The sequence below is a fragment of the Ranitomeya imitator genome, chromosome 1 (genome assembly GCF_032444005.1).
Source record: "Ranitomeya imitator isolate aRanImi1 chromosome 1, aRanImi1.pri, whole genome shotgun sequence".
Taxonomy (NCBI): domain Eukaryota; kingdom Metazoa; phylum Chordata; class Amphibia; order Anura; family Dendrobatidae; genus Ranitomeya; species Ranitomeya imitator.
In genome coordinates, this window is record NC_091282.1 from 361,641,091 (window position 1) to 361,660,801 (window position 19,711).

General features: G+C 46.7%; 1 protein-coding gene across 4 annotated transcripts in view; it reads left to right on the forward strand.

Moving 5' to 3' along the window:
• LOC138672798 (immunoglobulin superfamily member 1-like) overlaps positions 1 to 19,711 on the forward strand; it is a 135,628-nt gene that overhangs the window by 99,592 nt on the left and 16,325 nt on the right. For 2 of the 4 annotated variants that reach the window (XR_011319775.1, XR_011319776.1), the window contains exon 7: positions 2,050 to 2,123. The exons of the other annotated variants lie outside the window; for them this stretch is intronic. The gene's annotated coding sequence lies outside the window, so the exon portion shown is untranslated. The remainder of the gene's footprint in view (positions 1 to 2,049; positions 2,124 to 19,711) is intronic. 4 annotated transcript variants of the gene reach the window in all.

Sequence of the window (19,711 nt, forward strand, 5' to 3'; positions counted from 1 at the left end):
CTTGGTAGCTCTCTAAGGGCGAGGGAGTTTTTTATACAGAATCACTCCCAGCAATTGACTACGAGCTATCCAGCAGGTGTACATAATTACACTAAATGCCTCTCAGCAACTGGCTGAGGGCATTTATCAAATGTGCCCACTGCCCCTTTAAGAGTAACGGAATGTGCATTCACACACTAGGCATGCCGCCGGGAACTGCGATGTGTACTACAGAGAGCAGGAACACGCAGGGGACCATGCTGTGGGGCCAGGGCAGTGAGTAAGCTGGAGAAGGGGACACCATTCTAGGGTGCCGACCATAGCACTATATTACTTATTTGAGGTTTGATCATGCCCCTACCACGTAGTCCAAATACTTGGCTTCTTCTATGCTTATGGCGCATTCATTCAAGTTGATAATAAAGACGGCCTTACTCAGGGCTTAAAATATCACCTGGACTTTAAGTGACCTCCTCAATCTTGGCTAAAGTGTTGTGTTGAGAAGGCCGTCTTTTCCTTGGCCTCTTTGGACAGGGGAATCTGACAATACCTTCTACCTCTTGCTGAGCTTTTGGGATCTGATAGGGCTTCAGGTCAACTCAATCAGGAGTGAAGCCTGGTAACTCTCAGGAAAGGTCTCTGTTCCGGTGTAAAAACTCCCAGCACTGCTGCTTTTGGGAGCACAAAAAAGTCTCTGCCTCTTTGACGTCTTTAGCAAGTAATGGTAAACTGACTGAAAAGAAAAACTAGTCTGAACTGGTGCATAACCAAAAGCAACTTACATAGCAAATAGACAAATGGCTGCACTCTACTGTACTAAAGCAAATGAATGTGTGATACATGAAATGTGAATAGTATAATGTCTTGTGAAATCTATGAAAAAACACATGAGATGCTTAGCACAAAACTTGGCCAAAAATTTTGAGCCCATCCACCAGCATCAAGGTAATCTCATGAATCGGATGGGCCCCTGACCTAACTGCCTAGTGTGAACACTTACCTCTGGCTAATGTCATGGTAAAGCCTGTATGTATAGGAAGGTCGGAACCAAATGTATTTGGGTATAATTAAAATCACAGCATGGTGAAGGGCGGGGTGTTCAAGTCAGAAAAAATAGTACATAGCAAGTAATGGTAAACTGACTGAACAGAGAACTAGTCTGAACTGGTGCATAACCAAAAGCAACTTACATAGCGATAAATGGCTGCACTCAATTGTACTAAAGCAAATGAATATGTTATACATGAAATGTGAATAGCATAATGCCTTGTGAAATCTATGAAAAAACACGAGATGCTTAGCACAAAATTTGGATGAAAAATGTGAGCCCATCCACCAACGTCAAGGTAATCTCATGAATCGGATGGGTCCCAGACCTAACTGCCTAGTGTGAACACTTACTCCTGGCTAATGTCATGGTAAAGCCGGTATTTATAGGAAGGTCGGAACCAAATGTGTTTGGATGTAATTAAAATCACAGCATGTTGAAGGGGCGGGGTGTTCAAGTCAGAAAAAAAAAATACATAGCAAGTAATGGTAAACTGACTGCACAGAGACGTCTTTCACATTGGCTTTGGACTTGGCCACCCAACAAGGAACCTCTGTGGGTTCCCTGTCCTACTAAGGCTTGATCAAGTTAACATGGTAAACCTGGTAGAGATTTCTTTCATCTGGTCGGAGAATTCAGTAGTTGACATCGCCAACTATATAGGGGCCCTGTCACTTGACCAGGAATTTGCCCTCCATCATGGGTATCAACACAAGTACCAATCCGCAGGGTTGAACTGTGTCTGAGACGATTTATTATGAACCCTTGATTGTGCCTCGAGGAAGTGCTCCTTCCCAATGGGCCAAATGGTCTACCATGCTTCTAATTAAATGAAAAAAGTAACACAGCACTGGTGATTACAGTGCTTATGCATTAGTTGGACAGCCAGATATGAGAACTGCAATTCGACAGGTGTATGGTGCTCTGCTGAGGAACAGTCATGAAATACTGCAGACAGGAGAATTAAGAAAGAAGCACTCACCAAGATGATGAATAATAGAGTCCTTTATTATATATTTCAGGACATGGACAGAGTATACAGGGAGTTCAGAGGGGTGCAGGAAGAACAGTGTGTACTCTATATTTCATCGACTTGGTGAGTGCTGCTTTCTTTTTTCTCCTGTCCACAGTATCTACCATGATCCTGTAGAGTGTATCCTCAGCTTCCTAGGACTCCTTTGCTGCATCCAGGGATCAACAGGGGTGTTGGATATACAGCAGTTCAAAAGTGGAGAAACCTGTGGAAGCTTTGGGCACCTCCCAGATGGAGAACAACAGATGAGGAAGTAGACAGCCCCAGTTCAGGCCATCCTTCTCTGCCACTTTCTTTAACATGACTTTTAAGTTTTGTTAAAACTTTCCACCAATACATCCATTTGTGGGTGGCACAATGATGTCCGGAGCTGTGAATGCTTCGGGGGCCTTATCTGCCGCAGAGGTGAAGTTTTAGTCCACTTCTTTTGAGTGCCAGCTCCCCTTTAGGAAGCCCAGTAAGGTGACTTTAAAGCCTTTTGACTTCCATGTGGCCTCTGAACATCTCAGGTGCTGGCTTCTCTGCATGTCTGTGATGAAAAGCTCTTGTAAACCTGGGTGCATGGACGCTTCCCTCCAGCTCTCATGAATTATCTTCTGATCCATAACCCTTCCATTGCACCAAATACTGTAATCTTCCTCTAAATGTTCTAAACTCCAGAATTTCATCCACAATGTATTATTCTTCACCATGGACTTTTTCTGGTGGAGGAAGTGGCTAAGTTCTTCCTCGAAACGGGTTCTCACTGAAAGGTTTGAGCAAGGATACATGGAACACAGTGTGAATTTTCAGGCTGTTTGGAAGTTTTAAATGGAAAGCAACTGGGTTAATTTGTGCAGAAATTTGAAAAGGTAGGAATATTTGACCCAATTTAGAAGAAGGTACATTCGTAGATAGCCAAATCTTGTCAATGACCTGAAGGGTAGGAGGGGCTTTGTGATGTTTATCTTATGCTTATTTTTAATCTTCTTGTATCTTTTGTAGCATCTCAATTAGTTCTTTCTGAGCTTTCTGCAACTCCAAATCTGTTAGTAACAGCAGAAACTGAAGCATTAAATGAAAGATTAGGAATAAATACCAGATGCAAGCCATGGACTTTGGGATGTAGAACTGCGTTTGGAGTTATTATAGACAAATTCTGCTGTTAATAAATAGTCTACCCAGTCATCCTGTAAAGGCCCCTTCACACTAAGCGATGCTGCAGCGATACCGACAACGATCCGGATCGCTGCAGCGTCGCTGTTTGGTCGCTGGAGAGCTGTCACACAGACCGCTCTCCAGCGACCAACGATGCCTGTAACCAGGGTAAACATCGGGTAACTAAGTGCAGGGCCGCGCTTAGTAACCCGATGTTTACCCTGGTTACCATGCTAAAAGTAAAAAAAAACAAACACTAGATACTTACCTACCGCTGTCTGTCCTCCAGCGCTGTGCTCTGCTTCTCTGCTCTCCTCCTGTACTGGCTGTGAGCCGGAAAGCAGAGCGGTGACGTCACCGCTCTGCTTTCCGGCTCACAGACAGTACAGGAGGAGTGCAGAGCACAGCGCTGGAGGACAGACAGCGGTAGGAAAGTATCTAGTGTTTGTTTTTTTTTACTTTTAGCATGGTAACCAGGGTAAACATCGGGTTACTAAGCGCGGCCCTGCGCTTAGTTACCCGATGTTTACCCTGGTTACCAGTGAAGACATCGCTGGATCGGTGTCACACACGCCGATCCAGCGATGTCTCCAGGGAGTCCAGCGACGAAATAAAGTTCTGGACTTTATTCAGCGACCAACGATCTCCCAGCAGGGGCCTGATCGTTGGTCGCTGTCACACATAACGATTTCATTAACGATATCGTTGCTACGTCACAAATAGCAACGATATCGTTAACAATATCGTTATGTGTGAAGGTACCTTAAGTAAGAAATAAAACAGAGTGCGTATTGTTTGAGAATTTGTTTGTTCTTTCAGTCTGGCTATTGGATTGTGGGTGGAAGGCAGTAAACAAACTGACAGTAACTCCTAAAGCTGTACAGAAGATTTTCCAAAATCTTGATGTAAACTGAACACCTCTATCATAAATTACATTGTCAGGAATTCCATGGAGCCTAAATACCCCTTTGACCATTAATTCTGTGGTTTGTTTAGTGGTAGGAATCCTTTTAGATGGAATAAAATGGACCATCTTTGTGAGCTGATCCACCACAACAAGGATAACAGTCATTTCTTTAGACGGAGGTAGGTTCGTGGTAAAATCAATTGAGATTGATTTTCAAGGCCTGAATGGAACTGGAAGAGGTTGAAGTAGTACTAGAGAAGAAGATCGTCTTGTTCCGTGCACATGTTAAACAGGGGGAAAACAGTTGTTCTTGCAGTTTCATGACTCCAGGGTGTCCTACAAGTTTAGGATCATGGACAAGTTTGAGGATTTCAAGTCGATCAGATTTAGGGATATATATTTGGTGGTTCCCTCCTTAAAAGAGAGATCAACATCTTTAGAAGGATGGTTAAGAAAAAAAGTCAGTTTGGTATCCATCTTTAATCTTTGTTAAAAATTCTTTGTTGTCCAGTATTCCCCTCAAGTTTTGGGGACATAGATTGGTACAGTCAACGTTAGACTTCTCCTGAGGTCCAGGTTCAGTAAATATCCTGGACAGGGAATCAGTCTGGCCGTTTCTTGAACCAGACTGATAAGAAATCATAAAATTAAACCTGTAGAAAAACAAAGCCCAAAGTGCTTGTCTTGCAGACAACCTCTTAGCTGAATGGATTAATTCTAAATTTTTGTGGTCAGTAAGGACAGTCACCAGACCATTGACCCGTTCCAAAAGATGTCTCCATTCAAAGAACGTGACTTTAATAGCTAAAAGTTTTTTATTTCCAGTGTCATAGTTCTTTTCTGCAGATGACATGGTATGAGAAAGAAACACACATGGATGAATCTGCATTTTGTCTCCAACTCGCTATGACAAAATGGCTCCCACCACAGAGTCTGAGGCATCTACTTCGACAGCAAATGGCAGTTCAAGATAAGGATGTGGAATTAAAAAGCGTTTATAGTTTGTCGAAAGCCACTTGTGCTTCTGGAAACCAGGCAAAACATTTTGGTTTTCTTTATGAATGAAGTAATTGGTAAAAGGATTTTTGAAACTTTTTTAATGAATCTTCTGTAGAAATTTGCAAATCCTATAACACTCTGGACGTCTTTTAAATTTCTTGGGTTGGGCTAGTCAATTACCACCCTGATTTTACTGGGATCCATGCTCAGACCTTCAGGGGAGATGATATAACCCAGAAATTGAGTCCTGATTTGTTCAAATTCACATTTTGTTTGAGTTTGATATAGAGAAGGTTCTGCTGTAGATGTTCCAGGACTAACTGGACATGCCTGCGATGCTCTTTCAAAAAAATCTGAAAATATAAGAAAATCATCGAGAAAAACAAAAACAAATCGATCCAAGTAATATAAAAAAAAACATCAATAATGAAGGTCGTTTACCACTCATCTTCCAGGCAAAATTCGTACGAGATTATAAGTCCCTCTTAGATCGAGCTTGGTAAAAATCTTGCCAGAACGCAGTTTCTCCAGCAACTCAGGAATTAAAGGGAGTGGGTAATGATTTTTAATGGTAAGCTTATTTATTTCTCTGTAATCAGTACTTGGCTGCAGAGTTGAGTCCCTCTTTTCTACAAAGAACAAAGGTGCTCCAGCTGGCAAAGAAGAAGATTGAATGAAGCTTTTCCCTAAATTTTCGTCTAGATATTCTCTTAGCATTTTCAATTATGGCTCAGAAAGATTATAATTTGTCCAAACGAAATGATTGCTCCAGGAAACAATTCAATGGGAGAGTCTTAAGGTACCGTCACACTAAGCGACGCTGCAGCGATACCGACAACAATGTCGATCGCTGCAGTGTCACTGTTTGGTCGCTGGAGAGCTGTCACACAGACAGCTCTCCAGCGACCAACGATGCCGGTAACCAGGGTAAACATCGGGTTACTAAGCGCAGGGTCGCGCTTAGTAACCCGATGTTTACCCTGGTTACCATCGTAAAAGTAAAAAAAACAAACACTACATACTTACCTTCCGCTGTCTGTCCCTGGCGCTGTGCTTTCCTGCACTGGCTGTGAGCACAGCGGCCGGAAAGCAGAGCGGTTATGTCACCGCTGTGCTTTCCGGCTGGCCGGCGCTCACAGCCAGTGCAGGAAAGCACAGCGGGGGACAGACAGCGGAAGATAAGTATGTAGTGTTTGTTTTTTTTACTTTTACGATGGTAACCAGGGTAAACATCGGGTTACTAAGCGCGGCCCTGCGCTTAGTAACCGATGTTTACCCTGGTTACCAGTGAAGACATCACTGAATCGGCGTCACACACGCCGATTCAGCGATGTCTGCAAGAGGTCCAGCGACGAAATAAAGCTCTGGACTTTCTGCAGCGACCAACGAGATCACAGCAGGATCATGTTCGCTGCTGCGTGTCAAACTGAATGATATCGCTAGCCAGGACGCTGCAACGTCACGGATCGCTAGCGATATCATTCAGTGTGACAGTGCCTATAAGAATGATGAGGAGGCAGTTGATCGGCTTTCTTTTTACTGCTGACCTCACTGAACTGCTGATACTGAGGTGGTAGTTTATCATAATTCTGATGAGAAATCTTGGATACTTCAATTTGTTTGAAAACAGATATACTAGCATGGCAATTGTCCTTACAGTTCTCAGAGGGAAATGTAATGGTCCTTGATGCCCAGTTGACAGAAGGGTTATGGATTGAAAACAAGGGAATTCCTAGAATAACTGGAAATTTTGGAGAGGAAATAGGATGAAAACTAACCGCTTCATGATGATTCAGTTCAATGCAGATTTCAAGTTCAATTCCCTCATGAGTAACAGGTCAGAAGATGAAGGTGATCCATCCACAGATTCCATATCGATTGGCATGGGTTTAGTCCTACTTGCAATGTTATCATCAAATGTGAATTGAAAGTCCATGAAATTCCCTCCTGCTCCAAAATCTAATATGGCAGAGCATTGTATTTTTTGGCTTCCAATTATGACCTGTATGGGAACGACAAAATGGGAAGATGGAGATTGATGTTAGGGGTCGAGTTCCCGCCTCTGCACAGGGGGAATCTCGGGCCATCTCCGCTGCGGTCTCCCATTCTTCTCCTGCCACAGTGGAGCCTGCTCAGCGGAAACATCGGTCCCAGCGTCTCGCTCAGTCTGACTCTGTACAAAGAGTTACTGCTGCTTTTCCTGCTTCTGCCATTGAAGTCAGTGCTGGGCAGCGGTGAGCAGACGCTTCTGGGACTAAGTCCTGCTTTTCTCATTCTGAGCATGCCCAGAGTAAGATCTCTCAGTGGAGATTGAGGGTCACATGATCAGATACTGCAGCTAAGGCCATTGGTCCTTCAGGAAGGTCCTGTAGGTGCTCACGCGCTGTGGCAGCCTCTCATTAGTCCTTCTAGGAAGGTCCTGCACATGCTACAACTATTTAAGGCTCGCATGGCCGCACGGCCATGCGCTAGTATTGTTCTCTGTTATGTGCTTTGTGCAAGTGTGGTCATGTGAGAGTGTGTTCAGGGACCCGGCTGAAATAAGCCCCTAGAATGCTGGCACCTCCGGCGAGGATTTTGTGTTTGTATGTATTCAGGGACCTGGCTGAAATAAACCCCTAGAATGCTGGCACCTCCGGCGAGGAGTTTTGTGTGCATGCCTGTGAGTCTGTGAAGTCTAACAGGGCACAGTGCTTTGCTTTCTCGGCTACTCGGTGAATTAACTGAGATAGTCCATACCGCCATATAGTGCCGCCGTTTGCTAGCAGCAGGTTCTCCTGCATGGTGGACCCTGGGCTGGTAAATGGCGGACATTCACGAATCCTTGCGGTATATCCAGCAGCTGGAGGGTAGGTTGGCGGCTCTCGAGAGCTCAACCTCAGCTGTGGATGTTACCGCAGTTGCTGTACAGGCTGCTAGCGTGGCTGCAGCAACCTTGTCCACTGCCACCCCTGTTCCGACATTATCTCGCCTCCCGCTGCCAGAAAATTTTTCTAGAGATAGCAAATCTTGTAGGGGATTCGTGAGTCAGTGCTCTATTCACCTCGAGCTCCTGGCTGCACGTTTTCCCACAGAGGGAGCTAAGGTGGGATTTGTTGTGTCTCTCTTGTCGGACAGGGCGTTGGAATGGGCTACGCCGCTGTGGGAGTGTGGCGATCATGTGGTGCAGAGTGCTCCGCTGTTCCTCAGCACTCTGAAACAGGTCTTTTTAGGACCTCAAGTCACCCATGACACGGCGCTCCAACTGCTGGCATTAACTCAGGGTGAGTCCTTGGTCAGCCATTTTGCCGTCCGCTTTCGTACTTTAGCTTCTGAGCTGGAGTGGTCAGATAAAGCCCTTATCCCCATATTTTGGAGGGGCCTGGCTGATCACGTGAAGGATGCTCTGGCCACTAGGGAGATTCCTGCCACACTGGAGGAGTTAATAACTGTCTCTACTCGAATTGACCTCCGTTTTAACAAGCGGAGGTTAGAGCGAGTCCAGTGTAGACAGAGGTTTCGGCTCGCTCCCACCTTCGCCAAACCTCTCGAATCTCCGGTCCTAGTTCCTGAGTCACATGAGGCCATGGAAGTGTCACGAGCGGGATCTATGTCCCAGACCACTTGTGCACTCAAGGTCTGTCATGTTTGCCAGCAGTCAGGACATCTAGCCACCAGATGTCCCCAGCGGTTGAGGAAACGTCAGTGTCTAGTGGTAGTGGGTGGAGGTACACTAGACATGGCGACGTTTGCTTCTAAATTGTCCTTTAAGGGGACAATTATTATAGGCTCATCCACCCACTCGGTAGAGCTCTGCGTGGATTCTGGGGCGGAGGGCAATTTTATGTCTTCTGCCTTCGCCCAACGTCACGCAATACCCCTGGTTATGCTAGCTCAACCAGTAACGGTACAAGTGGTGAATGGATCGACACTGCCCTCACAGATAACACACCAGACCATCCCTCTTACTCAGTCCATGTCACCATCCCATCAGGAAATTACATCTCTGCTCGTCATTCCTGAGGGAATTGATGAGGTCCTGTTGGGGATACCTTGGCTACGGTACCACTCTCCTAATATCGAGTGGTCCTCAGGCAGAATTCTGGGATGGGGTGAATCTTGTGGGGGTAGGTGTCAGAGGGAGTGCGTTCAGGTTGCTACTACAGAGGTACCCGCAGATCTATCCTCTCTCCCCAAGCAATATTGGTCTTATGCAGACGTGTTTTCCAAAAAGGCGGCGGAGACCCTATGACTGTCCTATTGATCTCTTGCCTGGTGCTGAGCCTCCCTGGGGTCGAGTTTATCCGTTATCTCTTCCAGAGACGGAGGCAATGTCTCAGAATCTGGCAAGAGGTTTCATCAGGAAGTCAGTGTCACCTGCTGGGGGAAAGTAACATATTGATCAGGAGGCTTCCACTCGGAAGCCACCCGCTCTCTTAAAGGGAACCTGTCACCTGAATTTGGCGGGACCAGTTTTGGGTCATATGGGCGGGGTTTTCGGGTGTTTGATTCACCCTTTCCTTACCCGCTGGCTGCATGCTGGCCGCAATATTGGATTGAAGTTCATTCTCTGTCCTCCGGAGTACACGCCTGCCCAAGGCAATATTGCCTTGCACTGGCGTGTACTCCGGAGGACAGAGAATGAACTTCAATCCAATATTGCGGCCAGCATGCAGCCAGCGGGTAAGGAAAGGGTGAATCAAACACCCGAAATCCCCGCCCATATGACCCAAAACTGGTCCCGCCAAATTCAGGTGACAGGTTCCCTTTAATATGAGATATAACAAAAAGAAAATGGCAGTGGAGCCGCCAAAAGCACAACAATCATGTGCACATAACCATTATGATACAGGAAAGATATATATCTTGGTACCGTGTTAGCCAGTAGATAGAAAAATATTTAGAATTGAGAGTCCTCAGTGGTTGATAGCTTTTAATGGCTAACTGTTACCAGTTTTTGTTCATGTCTCCAAAAGACCTCCTAATAGGGAATTGAGAATAGGGACAGTGATGATGTCTGAAGCTCTTCGGAATATGAAGACGCTAAATAAGCAAAGCATAATAAATAAATAATAATAAAAGTTTCTGCTCAGCAAAAAGTTTCTACTCAGGAGAAACACTCCATTTACGAATCTTTTCTCGAAACCTATATATCAGTCTGCTTACCTCCCCTTGCTCTGCAACATTTTACCACAATGCAAGAATATCCCAAGTTACCCCAATTACCACATTTATGCCAACATTGTGCATATATTTATAGCTGGATTTGATGTACTCAGAAAATTATTTTTGAAAGTCTCTCTCCCTATTAAAACATATATCATAATTTGTTATTTAAAATAGCCAGAGATGACTGAATTAGTTTAAAGCAAAATTAGTCCTCTTCAAGTTTGATAAAAAAAATTCTGATTGCGAGAACTCAAACTTTTTGCAATTTGATTCACTCAAATCAAATCGACTCTAAGGCTGGAGTCACACTTTCGTATTAAAAAAAATGGTCGGATTTTGACAGCCGAGAATCGCACAACTGTTCCCTGAACAGTGATACGTATGTAATCCGTTTGCAATGCGATTTTAACATGAGCTTTTACATACAGCAATTCTCTCTATGTAAAAGCTCATGTTAAAATCGCATTGTAAAACACAACTGTAAACACCAAATAATCTTCAAAACATATGTATATATATATATTTATATATATATATATATATATATATATATATATATATATATATATATATAGTAGGGGTTCACTCGCTCAGATGCATAGGAGGAAACAGGAGGCACATTCTCTTCAGCGTTCATGTAGGTTTATTCACTCCATAAACCATTTAAGTCAGCAAAACAAGGATAAACAGTCTTACATTAGACGGAAAAGTCCTCAGTGTCCATAGTAGAGCTCCGCTCTCTCTCAGACCTGTAAGCATATAGGCTGTGCCATGTCCAGCACGTAGGCTCTCCAGCCTAAATATGGTCTCTGTGTGTTGTTCAGGACGCCTGTCCCCATGTGGAACCGTCCAACACACAGGCCACTCTGCAGTGTCCAGCCAGGACACATGGAAATCTGTCCACACTGACAAACTCCCAAACACTCTATCCACATGGGCTACACACACCTCTTTACATAAGTGTAACCACACCCAGATACCTGTCACATGGCCAGTCAGGTGAGTTTGACATCACCACAGGTCCTTCAACACAAAACCATCTTAGGTATTCAAACACGCCTCTTAGGGTGGGTTTGTAGGTGACTGAACCCACCCATCTCTCCAATCACCTGGAAGCCTTCCCAATGTAAAAAAAATCCCTCAGCCGTAGATCTGCTTGAGCAATACATACCCAGGCTTCCATCACAGGGCCACCCACCTCTGCGATACATACCGTCCATTAATCACATGACCTTTAGCCACGCTACAATATATATATATATATATATATATATATATATGTATATATACACACAAAGGGAACACTAAAATCCCACATCCTAGATATCACTGAATTAAATATTCCAGTTGTAAATTTTTATTCATTACATAGTGGAATGTGTTGAGAACAATAAAACATAAAAATGATCAATGTAAATCACAACTATTATTCCACGGAGGTCTGGAGTTGGAATGATGCTCAAAATCAAAGTGGAAAATGAAGTTACAGGCTGATCCAATTTCAGTGGAAATGCTTCAAGACAAGGAAATGATGCTCAGTAGTGTGTGTGGCCTCCACGTGCCTGTATGATCTCTCTACAATGCCTGGGCAAGCTCGTGATGAGGCGATGGATGGTCTCCAGAGGGATCTCATTCCAGACCTGGAGTAAAGCATCTGCCAACTCTTGGACAGTCTGTGGTGCAATGTGATGTTGGTGGATGGTGAGTGACATGATGTCCCAGATGTGTTCAATAGGATTCAGGTCTTCATCTTGCAGGAACTGCTGACACACTCCAGCCACATGAGGTCTGGCACTGTCGTGCATTAGAAGGAACCCAGGGGCAACCGCACCAGCATATGGTCTCAAAGGGGTCTGAGGATCTTATCTCGGTACCTAATGGCAGTCAGGCTACCTCTGGGGAGCACATGGAGGGCTGTGCAGCCCTCCAAAGAAATGCCACCCCACACCATTACTGACCCACTGCCAAATCGGACATGCTGAAGGATGTTGCAGGCAGCAGATTGCTCTCCACGGCGTCTCCAGACTCTGTCACGTCTGTCACATGTGCTCAGTGTGAACCTGATTTCATCTGTGAAGAGTACAGGGTGCTGGTGGCGAATTGGCCAATCCTAGGGTTCTGTGGCAAATGCCAAGCATCCTGAACGGTGTTGGGCTGTGAGCACAGCCATCATCTGTGGACGTTGGGCACTCAGACCATCCTCATGGAGTCGGTTCCTAAACGTTTGTGCAGACACATGCACATTTGTGGCCTGCTGGAGGTCATTTTGCAGAGCTCTGGCAGTGCTCCTCCAGTTCCTCCTTGCACAAAAGCTGAGGTAGCAGTCCTGCTGCTGGGTTGTTGCCCTCCTACGGCCCCTGCCACATCTCCTGGTGTACTAGACTATCTTGTGGCAGTGCCTCCAGCCTCTGGACACTACACTAACAGACACAGCAAACCTTCTTGCCACAGCTTGCACTGATGTGCCATCCTGGATAAGCTGCACTACCTGAGCCACTTGTGTGGGTTGTAGAGTCCACCTCATGCAACCACGAGTGTGAAAGCACAACCAACATACAAAAGTGACCAAAACATTAGCCAGAAAGCATTGGTACTGAGATGTGGTCTGTGGTACCCACCTGCAGAACCACTCCTTTATTGAGTGTGTCTTGATAATTGCCAATAATTTCCATCTGTTGTATATTCCATTTGCACAACATCATGTGAAATTGATTGTCAAGCAGTGTTTCTTCCTAAGTGGACAGTTTGATTTCACAGAGGTTTGATTTACTTGGAGTTAAATTTTGTTGTTTAAGTGTTCCCTTTTTTTTTTGAGCAGTATATATATATATATATATATATATATATATATATAAAATGGTATGGCTGGCTGAACACACCGAGTAAATATAATGATAGTAAAGGTGCGTTCGCAGCCCGGGGTCCATCGTGCAGGAGTGGAACCTGCTGCTAGTTAATGGCGGCACTATATGGCTGTACTACGCCAGAATAGACACGGGTTCCGTCACCCGGTCTGTATAGTCGCAGGGAATAAAGGTAACGCTGTGCCCTGTTAGCAGTCACAGGGTGCAGCAATTGGATACTAGTGGGATTTCTGCAATTCACCCCCACTATGCTGGTGATTGATCCCACTCTGACCCTCGGTGGCTTTTGAGCCCGAACCTGAGGACGCCCTGAGTCAGATGCTGGGATCAAGCGGGAGTTCCCACCCTAAACTGATGGATTGTCAGGAGAAACTGGAGATAGCCGTACAGAGTGTGTACAGCACCGCACTGGCGGTCACTGCTGGTTAGTAGTGTTGAGCATTCCGATACTTGCGGTATCGGAATTCCGATTCCGAGATCCGATACTTTTGTGGTATCGGGTATCGGTATCGGATCCATAGGGATGTGTAAAATAAAGAATTAAAATAAAAAATATTGATATATTCACCTCTCCGGCGGCCCCTGTACATCACGCTGGTAACCGGCAGGCTTCTTTGTTTAAAATGAGCGCGTTTAGGGCCTGTGAATGACGTCGCGGCTTCTGATTGGTTGCGTGGCGGTCACATGAGCGGCACGTGACCAATCAGAAGCCGCGACGTCATTCGCAGGCCCTAAACGCGCTCATTTTAAACAAAGAAGCCTGCCGGTTACCAGCGTGATGTACAGGGGCCGCCGGAGAGGTGAATACTGTATATCAATATTTTTTATTTTAATTCTTTATTTTACACATCCCTATGGATCCCAGGGCCTGAAGGAGAGTTTCCTCTCCTTCAGACCCTGGGAACCATCAGGATGCCTTCCGATACTTGGTGTCCCATTGACTTGTCTTGGTATCGGATATCGGTATCGGCGATATCCGATATTTTTCGGGTATCGGCCGATACTATCCGATACCGATACTTTCAAGTATCGGACGGTATCGCTCAACACTACTGGTTAGACAGAGTATAGATTGTGCCTGGTGCTGGATGGCACTATCTGGCGCTAGACAGCTCCAACATTCACAACATTCATCAACTCTAGGGATGGGATGATTCAGAGCTGTTACCAGAACAGGCATACATACACACACACACACACACAATTACCGATTTATACTAGCGCATGGCCGAGCGGCCAAGCAAACCCTTTAATAGCTGCAACTCTCCAGGACCTTCCTAGTGGACCAATAGGAGCCACTACAGGGCCTGAGCGTGTGACCTGTTATGACCTGGTGGTCAGGACAATAATGGACCTGGTGGTTAAGAGCACACGGAATGACCTGATAGTTACTGATAATAAAGGATGAGCTCTGGGACGTGGGAACTCTGCTGACCGCAATCCCTAATCCTATCACACACACTAGAAATAGCCGTGGATTGCTCCTAACGCTGCCTATGCAACTCGGCACAGCCTAAGGAACTAGGTAGCCCTGAAGATAGAAAAATAAAGCCTACCTTGCCTCAGAGAAATTCCCCAAAGGAAAAGGCAGCCCCCCACATATGACTGTGAGTAAAGATGAAAATACAAACACAGAGATGAAATAGATTTAGCAAAGTGAGGCCCAACTTACTGAACAGACTGAGGATAGGAAAGGTTGCTTTGCGGTCAGCACAAAAACCTACAGAAAGACCACGCAGAGGGCGCAAAAAGACCCTCCGCACCGACTCACGGTGCGGAGCCGCTCCCTCTGCGTCCCAGAGCTTCCAGCAAGCAAGACAACAATAAAAATAGCAAGCTGGACAGAAAAATAGCAAACCAAAGAAAATACAAGCAGGAACTTAGCTTCTGCTGGGAAGACAGGTCACAAGAACGATCCAGGAGTGAACTAGACAAATACTGGAACATTGACAGGTGGCATGGAGCAAAGATCTAAGTGGAGTTAAATAGAGCAGCCAGCTAATGAATTAACCTCGTCACCTGTGGAAGGAAACTCAGAAACACCCACCAGAGGAAGTCCATGGACAGAACCAGCCGAAGTACCATTCATGACCCCAGGAGGGAGCCCGACAACAGAATTCACAACAGTGACCCCCGACCTCCAATGAGAGGTCTTCCCTTGGGCATGCTCAGAAGGAAAAAAGCAGGACTTAGTCCCAGGAGCGCCTGCTCGCCGCTGAACAGTATTGGTTAGAATGGCTGAACCTGAAAGGGCAGCAGTAACTAAACACGCAGTTTCTGTCTGAACCAGGCGCTGGGACCGACATCTCCGCTGAGCAGGCTCCACTGTGGCCGGAGGAGAATGAGAGACCACAGCAGAGGTGGCTCGAGATTCCCCATGTGCAGCAGCGGGAACTCGACACCTAACATTACCCCACTCCTAGGGCCCCCCCTCCTTGGACCTCACTACCCTCGAAGGCAGCAATGAGCTGTGGAGCCCGAATGTGCTCAGCAGGCTCCCAGGATCTGTCCTCTGGACCATAACCCTTCCATTCCACCAAATAGATTTTTTTGCCAAGTACCACCTTACACCCCAAGATAGCGTTTACCTCATAATCATTCGTAGACAAACCCGATGTCCCTGCAGATGACTCAGAAAACCGGGACATATGAACGGGCTTTAGAAGGGACACATGAAAGGTGTCGGTGATACCTAGGCATGGAGGAAGGGCCAGACTGTAGACCACAGGGTTAACCTGATCCAAGACCTTAAAGGGACCCAAGTAGTGAGGTGCAAACTTAGTGGACTCAACTTGCAGCCTGATATTACGGGCGGAGAGCCAAACTAAGTCGCCAAGAGCAAAGGTCGGAGCGGGGCTTCGTTGTGCATCGGCAGAGGCCCTCATTCTCTCCTTGGAAGCCCAGATGGAATCATGCATCGGCGGAGGCCCTCATTCTCTCCTTGGAAGCCCAGATTGAATCATGCGTGCGGTCCCAAATGTCACGTGCCCCCACAGCTCAGTCTGCCACCCTCGAATCGGCAGAAGACACGGGTATAGTTAAGGAGGAATGGGGTCTGCCCAGTGGAGTCGGCTATGGCATTGTTCAGCACAAACTCCGCCCACAGTAGCAAGGATGCCCAGTCATCCTGCTTGGCTGAAACAAAATGTCGCAGATATGTTACCAGGCTCTGGTTAGCCCTCTCTACCAACCCATTCATCTCGGGATGGTATGCTGAAAAGAGATTCAGTTCGATGCTGAGTAGATGACAAAGCTCTCTCCAGAACCGAGACGCAAACTGGGGACCCCGCTCATTGACATTTTTGTCTGGCATACCGTGTAGGCAGAAAATATGTTTAATAATCAACGCTGCCAAGCCCATGCAGAAGGTAGCCATGGAAGAAACACCAAGGGCACCATTTTGGAAAATTACCCAAATAATGGTGCAGCTACGGGACTTGGGCAAGCCCACCACACAGTCCATCCCGACCATCTCCCAGGGCCTGTCCACCACCGGCAGAGGATAAAGTAACCCAGCTGGCCATTGTCGAGGAGACTTATTCTTGGTGCCTGAATAAAGTCTCTGACATCATGGGCCATATGTGGCCACTAGTTCGTCATCGCCAGCAGCTCAGATGTCCTCTTGGTCCCAAAATGTCCACCCAACCTGGACGAGTGAGCCCGAGAGAGAACCTCCGGTCGCAAATTAGATGGCACAAAAGTCTTGCCAAAGAGTCCTCAGGCTATCTGAAGGGACAATTAGCCGAGGCTCCTCCTCTACTGAAGATACTATGGCGTGGGAGGGAGCATCAGCACGAATGTTCTTCTCCCTGGAAAGATAATGGAGGGTGAAGTGGAAATGGGAGAAGAACAAAGATCATCTAGCCTGGCGAGAGTTTAGCTGCTGGGCAGTCTGCAAATAAACCAAATTTTTGTGCTCCGTATACACTTGGAAGGGAAAACGAGCCCCCTCCAGGAGGTACTGTATCTCCACTCCGAGAAGGCCAACTTCATAGCTAGCAACTCCCTCTCCCCGATGGAGTAATTCCTCTCCGCGGGTGTGAAGGTCTTGGAGAAAAAGACGCAAGGATGCTTCTGACCATGAGCATCCTTTTGGAAGAGGACTGCTCCAGCACCGACGGATGAGGAATCCACCTCCATTATAAATGGTTTATCTATATCGGTGTGATGTAGGATGGAAGCGCTAGCAAAATGAGACTTAATAGAGAGGAAGGCCTTGGAGACCTCCTCCAACCACAATTTGGGATTTGCTCCCTTCTTGGTGAGGGCTACCAAGGGAGCTACCAGAGTTGAGAAGTGAGGAATGAACTGGCGATAATAGTTAATGAACCCCATAAAGCGCTGCACTGCTTTAAGAGAATGGGGTTCCTGCCAGTCCATCACAGCCTGTAACTTGGCAGAATCCATAACCAATCCCTGAGCGGAGATGATATAGCCAAGGAAAGGCAAGGACTCCTGCTCAAACACTCACTTCTCCAACTTGGCGTAGAGGGAGTTTGCCTGTAGGAGGTCGAAGATTTTGCAAACATCTCTCCAGTTGGAATCCAAATCTGGAGAGTAGATGAGAATATCATCCAGATAGACTACCACCGAGAGCATATTCCGGAAGACATCATTCACAAAGTCTTGGAAAATGGCTTGGGCATTACAGAGCCTGAAGGGCATCACCAGGTATTCATAGTGCCCATCCCTGATGCGAATCAGGTTGTAAGCACCCCGCAGATCTAGTTTAGTAAAAATCTCCTTGCTCTCCATAGCCTATCGAACAGCTCAGATATCAGGGGCAAATGGTACTTATTCTTAATGGTGATGGCGTTAAGACCCTTGTAGTCTATGCATGGACGTAGTTCTCCGTTCTTCTTCTGCACGAAGAAGAACCCCACCCCAGCAGGTGACACTGACTTCCTCATGAACCCTCTTGCCAAATTCTCCTGGATGTATTGAGTCATTGCCTCTGTCTCCGGGAGAGACAGGGGGTAGACCCGACCCCGGGAGGCTCTGCCCCAAGCAGGAGATCAATAGGACAGTCATAGGGGCGGTAAGGCGGAAGGGTCTCCACAGCCCTCTTGGAGAACACATCCGCATAGGACCAATAGCGCTTGGGGAGAGAAGAGAGATCTGCGGGTACCTCTGTAGTGGCAACCTGAATGCACTCCCTCAGACATCTGCCCTCACAAGATTCACTCCATCCCAAAATTCTCCCTAAGGACCACTCTATATGAGGGGAGTTGTAACGTAGCCTGGGTATCCCTAGCTGGATCTCGTCTATTCCCTCGGGAATGACAAGAAGGGAAATAATCTCCTGATGGGATGTAGACATAGATAGCGTAAATGGGATGGTCTGGTGTGTTATTTGTGAGGGCAGTGTCAACCCATTCACCACTCGTACAGTCACTGGCTTGGCGAGCATCACCAGGGGTATTGCGTGGCGTTGGGCATAAAATTCCCCTCCGCCCCAGAGTCCACACAACGCTCGACTGTAAGAGTGGATGAGCCAAAGGTGATTGTCTCTTTAAAGGACAGTTTGGAGGAAAACACTGCTTTGTCTAGTGAACCTCTTCCTATGGTTACTAGATGCGGTCATTTCCCGACCGCTGGGGACATTTCTTGGCATAATGTCCTAACTACTGGCAGACATTACAGACCACGGGTATTCGAGCGGCCCGGGACTTAGGTCCCGCTCAAGAAACCTCCATGGCCTCATGGGACTCGGACACCTGAACAGGAGATTCCAGAGGCCTGGCGAAGGTAGGAGCCAACCGAAACCTCTGCCTACACTGGGTTCGCTCCAACCTTCATTCATTAAAATGAAGGTTGATGCGGGTGGATATAGTTATAAGCTCTTCCAGTGTGGGAGGAATCTCCCTGGTGGCCAAGGCGTCCTTCACATGGTCAGCCAGTCCCTTAAAGAACACCGGGATATGGACTTTATCCGGCCACTGCAGCTCAGATGCCAAAGTCCGGAAGTGTTACGTTAGGATCCACCGCACTCCCTATGTGGAATATCTTATACAGAAATCTCCAATATTTTGAAATTTGCTCATTTAAAGTCCGGAAGTGGACGGCGAATTGACAGACCATGGACGAGCCCTGTGTCAATGCCTGCAGTTGGAGCGCCGTATCATGGGTGACACGAGGTCCCATAAAGACCGGTTTCAGAGACTCCAGGAAGCGATAAGCACTCTGCACCACATGATCATCGCGCTCCCACAGTGGCGTTGCCCACTCCAATGCCCTGCCCGACAGAAGGAATATAATAAATCCCACTTTAGCCCGTTCCATGGGAAAACGTGCAACCAGGAGCTCTAGATGTATGGCACATTGGCTCACGAATCCCCGACACAGCTTACTGTCACCAGCAAACTTGTCTGGCAACGGGAGACGGGACAATGTCGGAGCAGGGGTGGCAGTGGACAAACTGGCTGCAGCCACGCTAGCAGCCTGAACAGCGACTGCGGTGACATCCACCGATGAGGTTGTGTACTCAAGAGCCGCCAACCTACCCTCCAGCTGCTGGATGTACCACTGTAGACGCTGATCGTCCGCCATTACTAGCCAGACCCTGACGCTAGTATACTGTTAGGGCTGGCGGAATG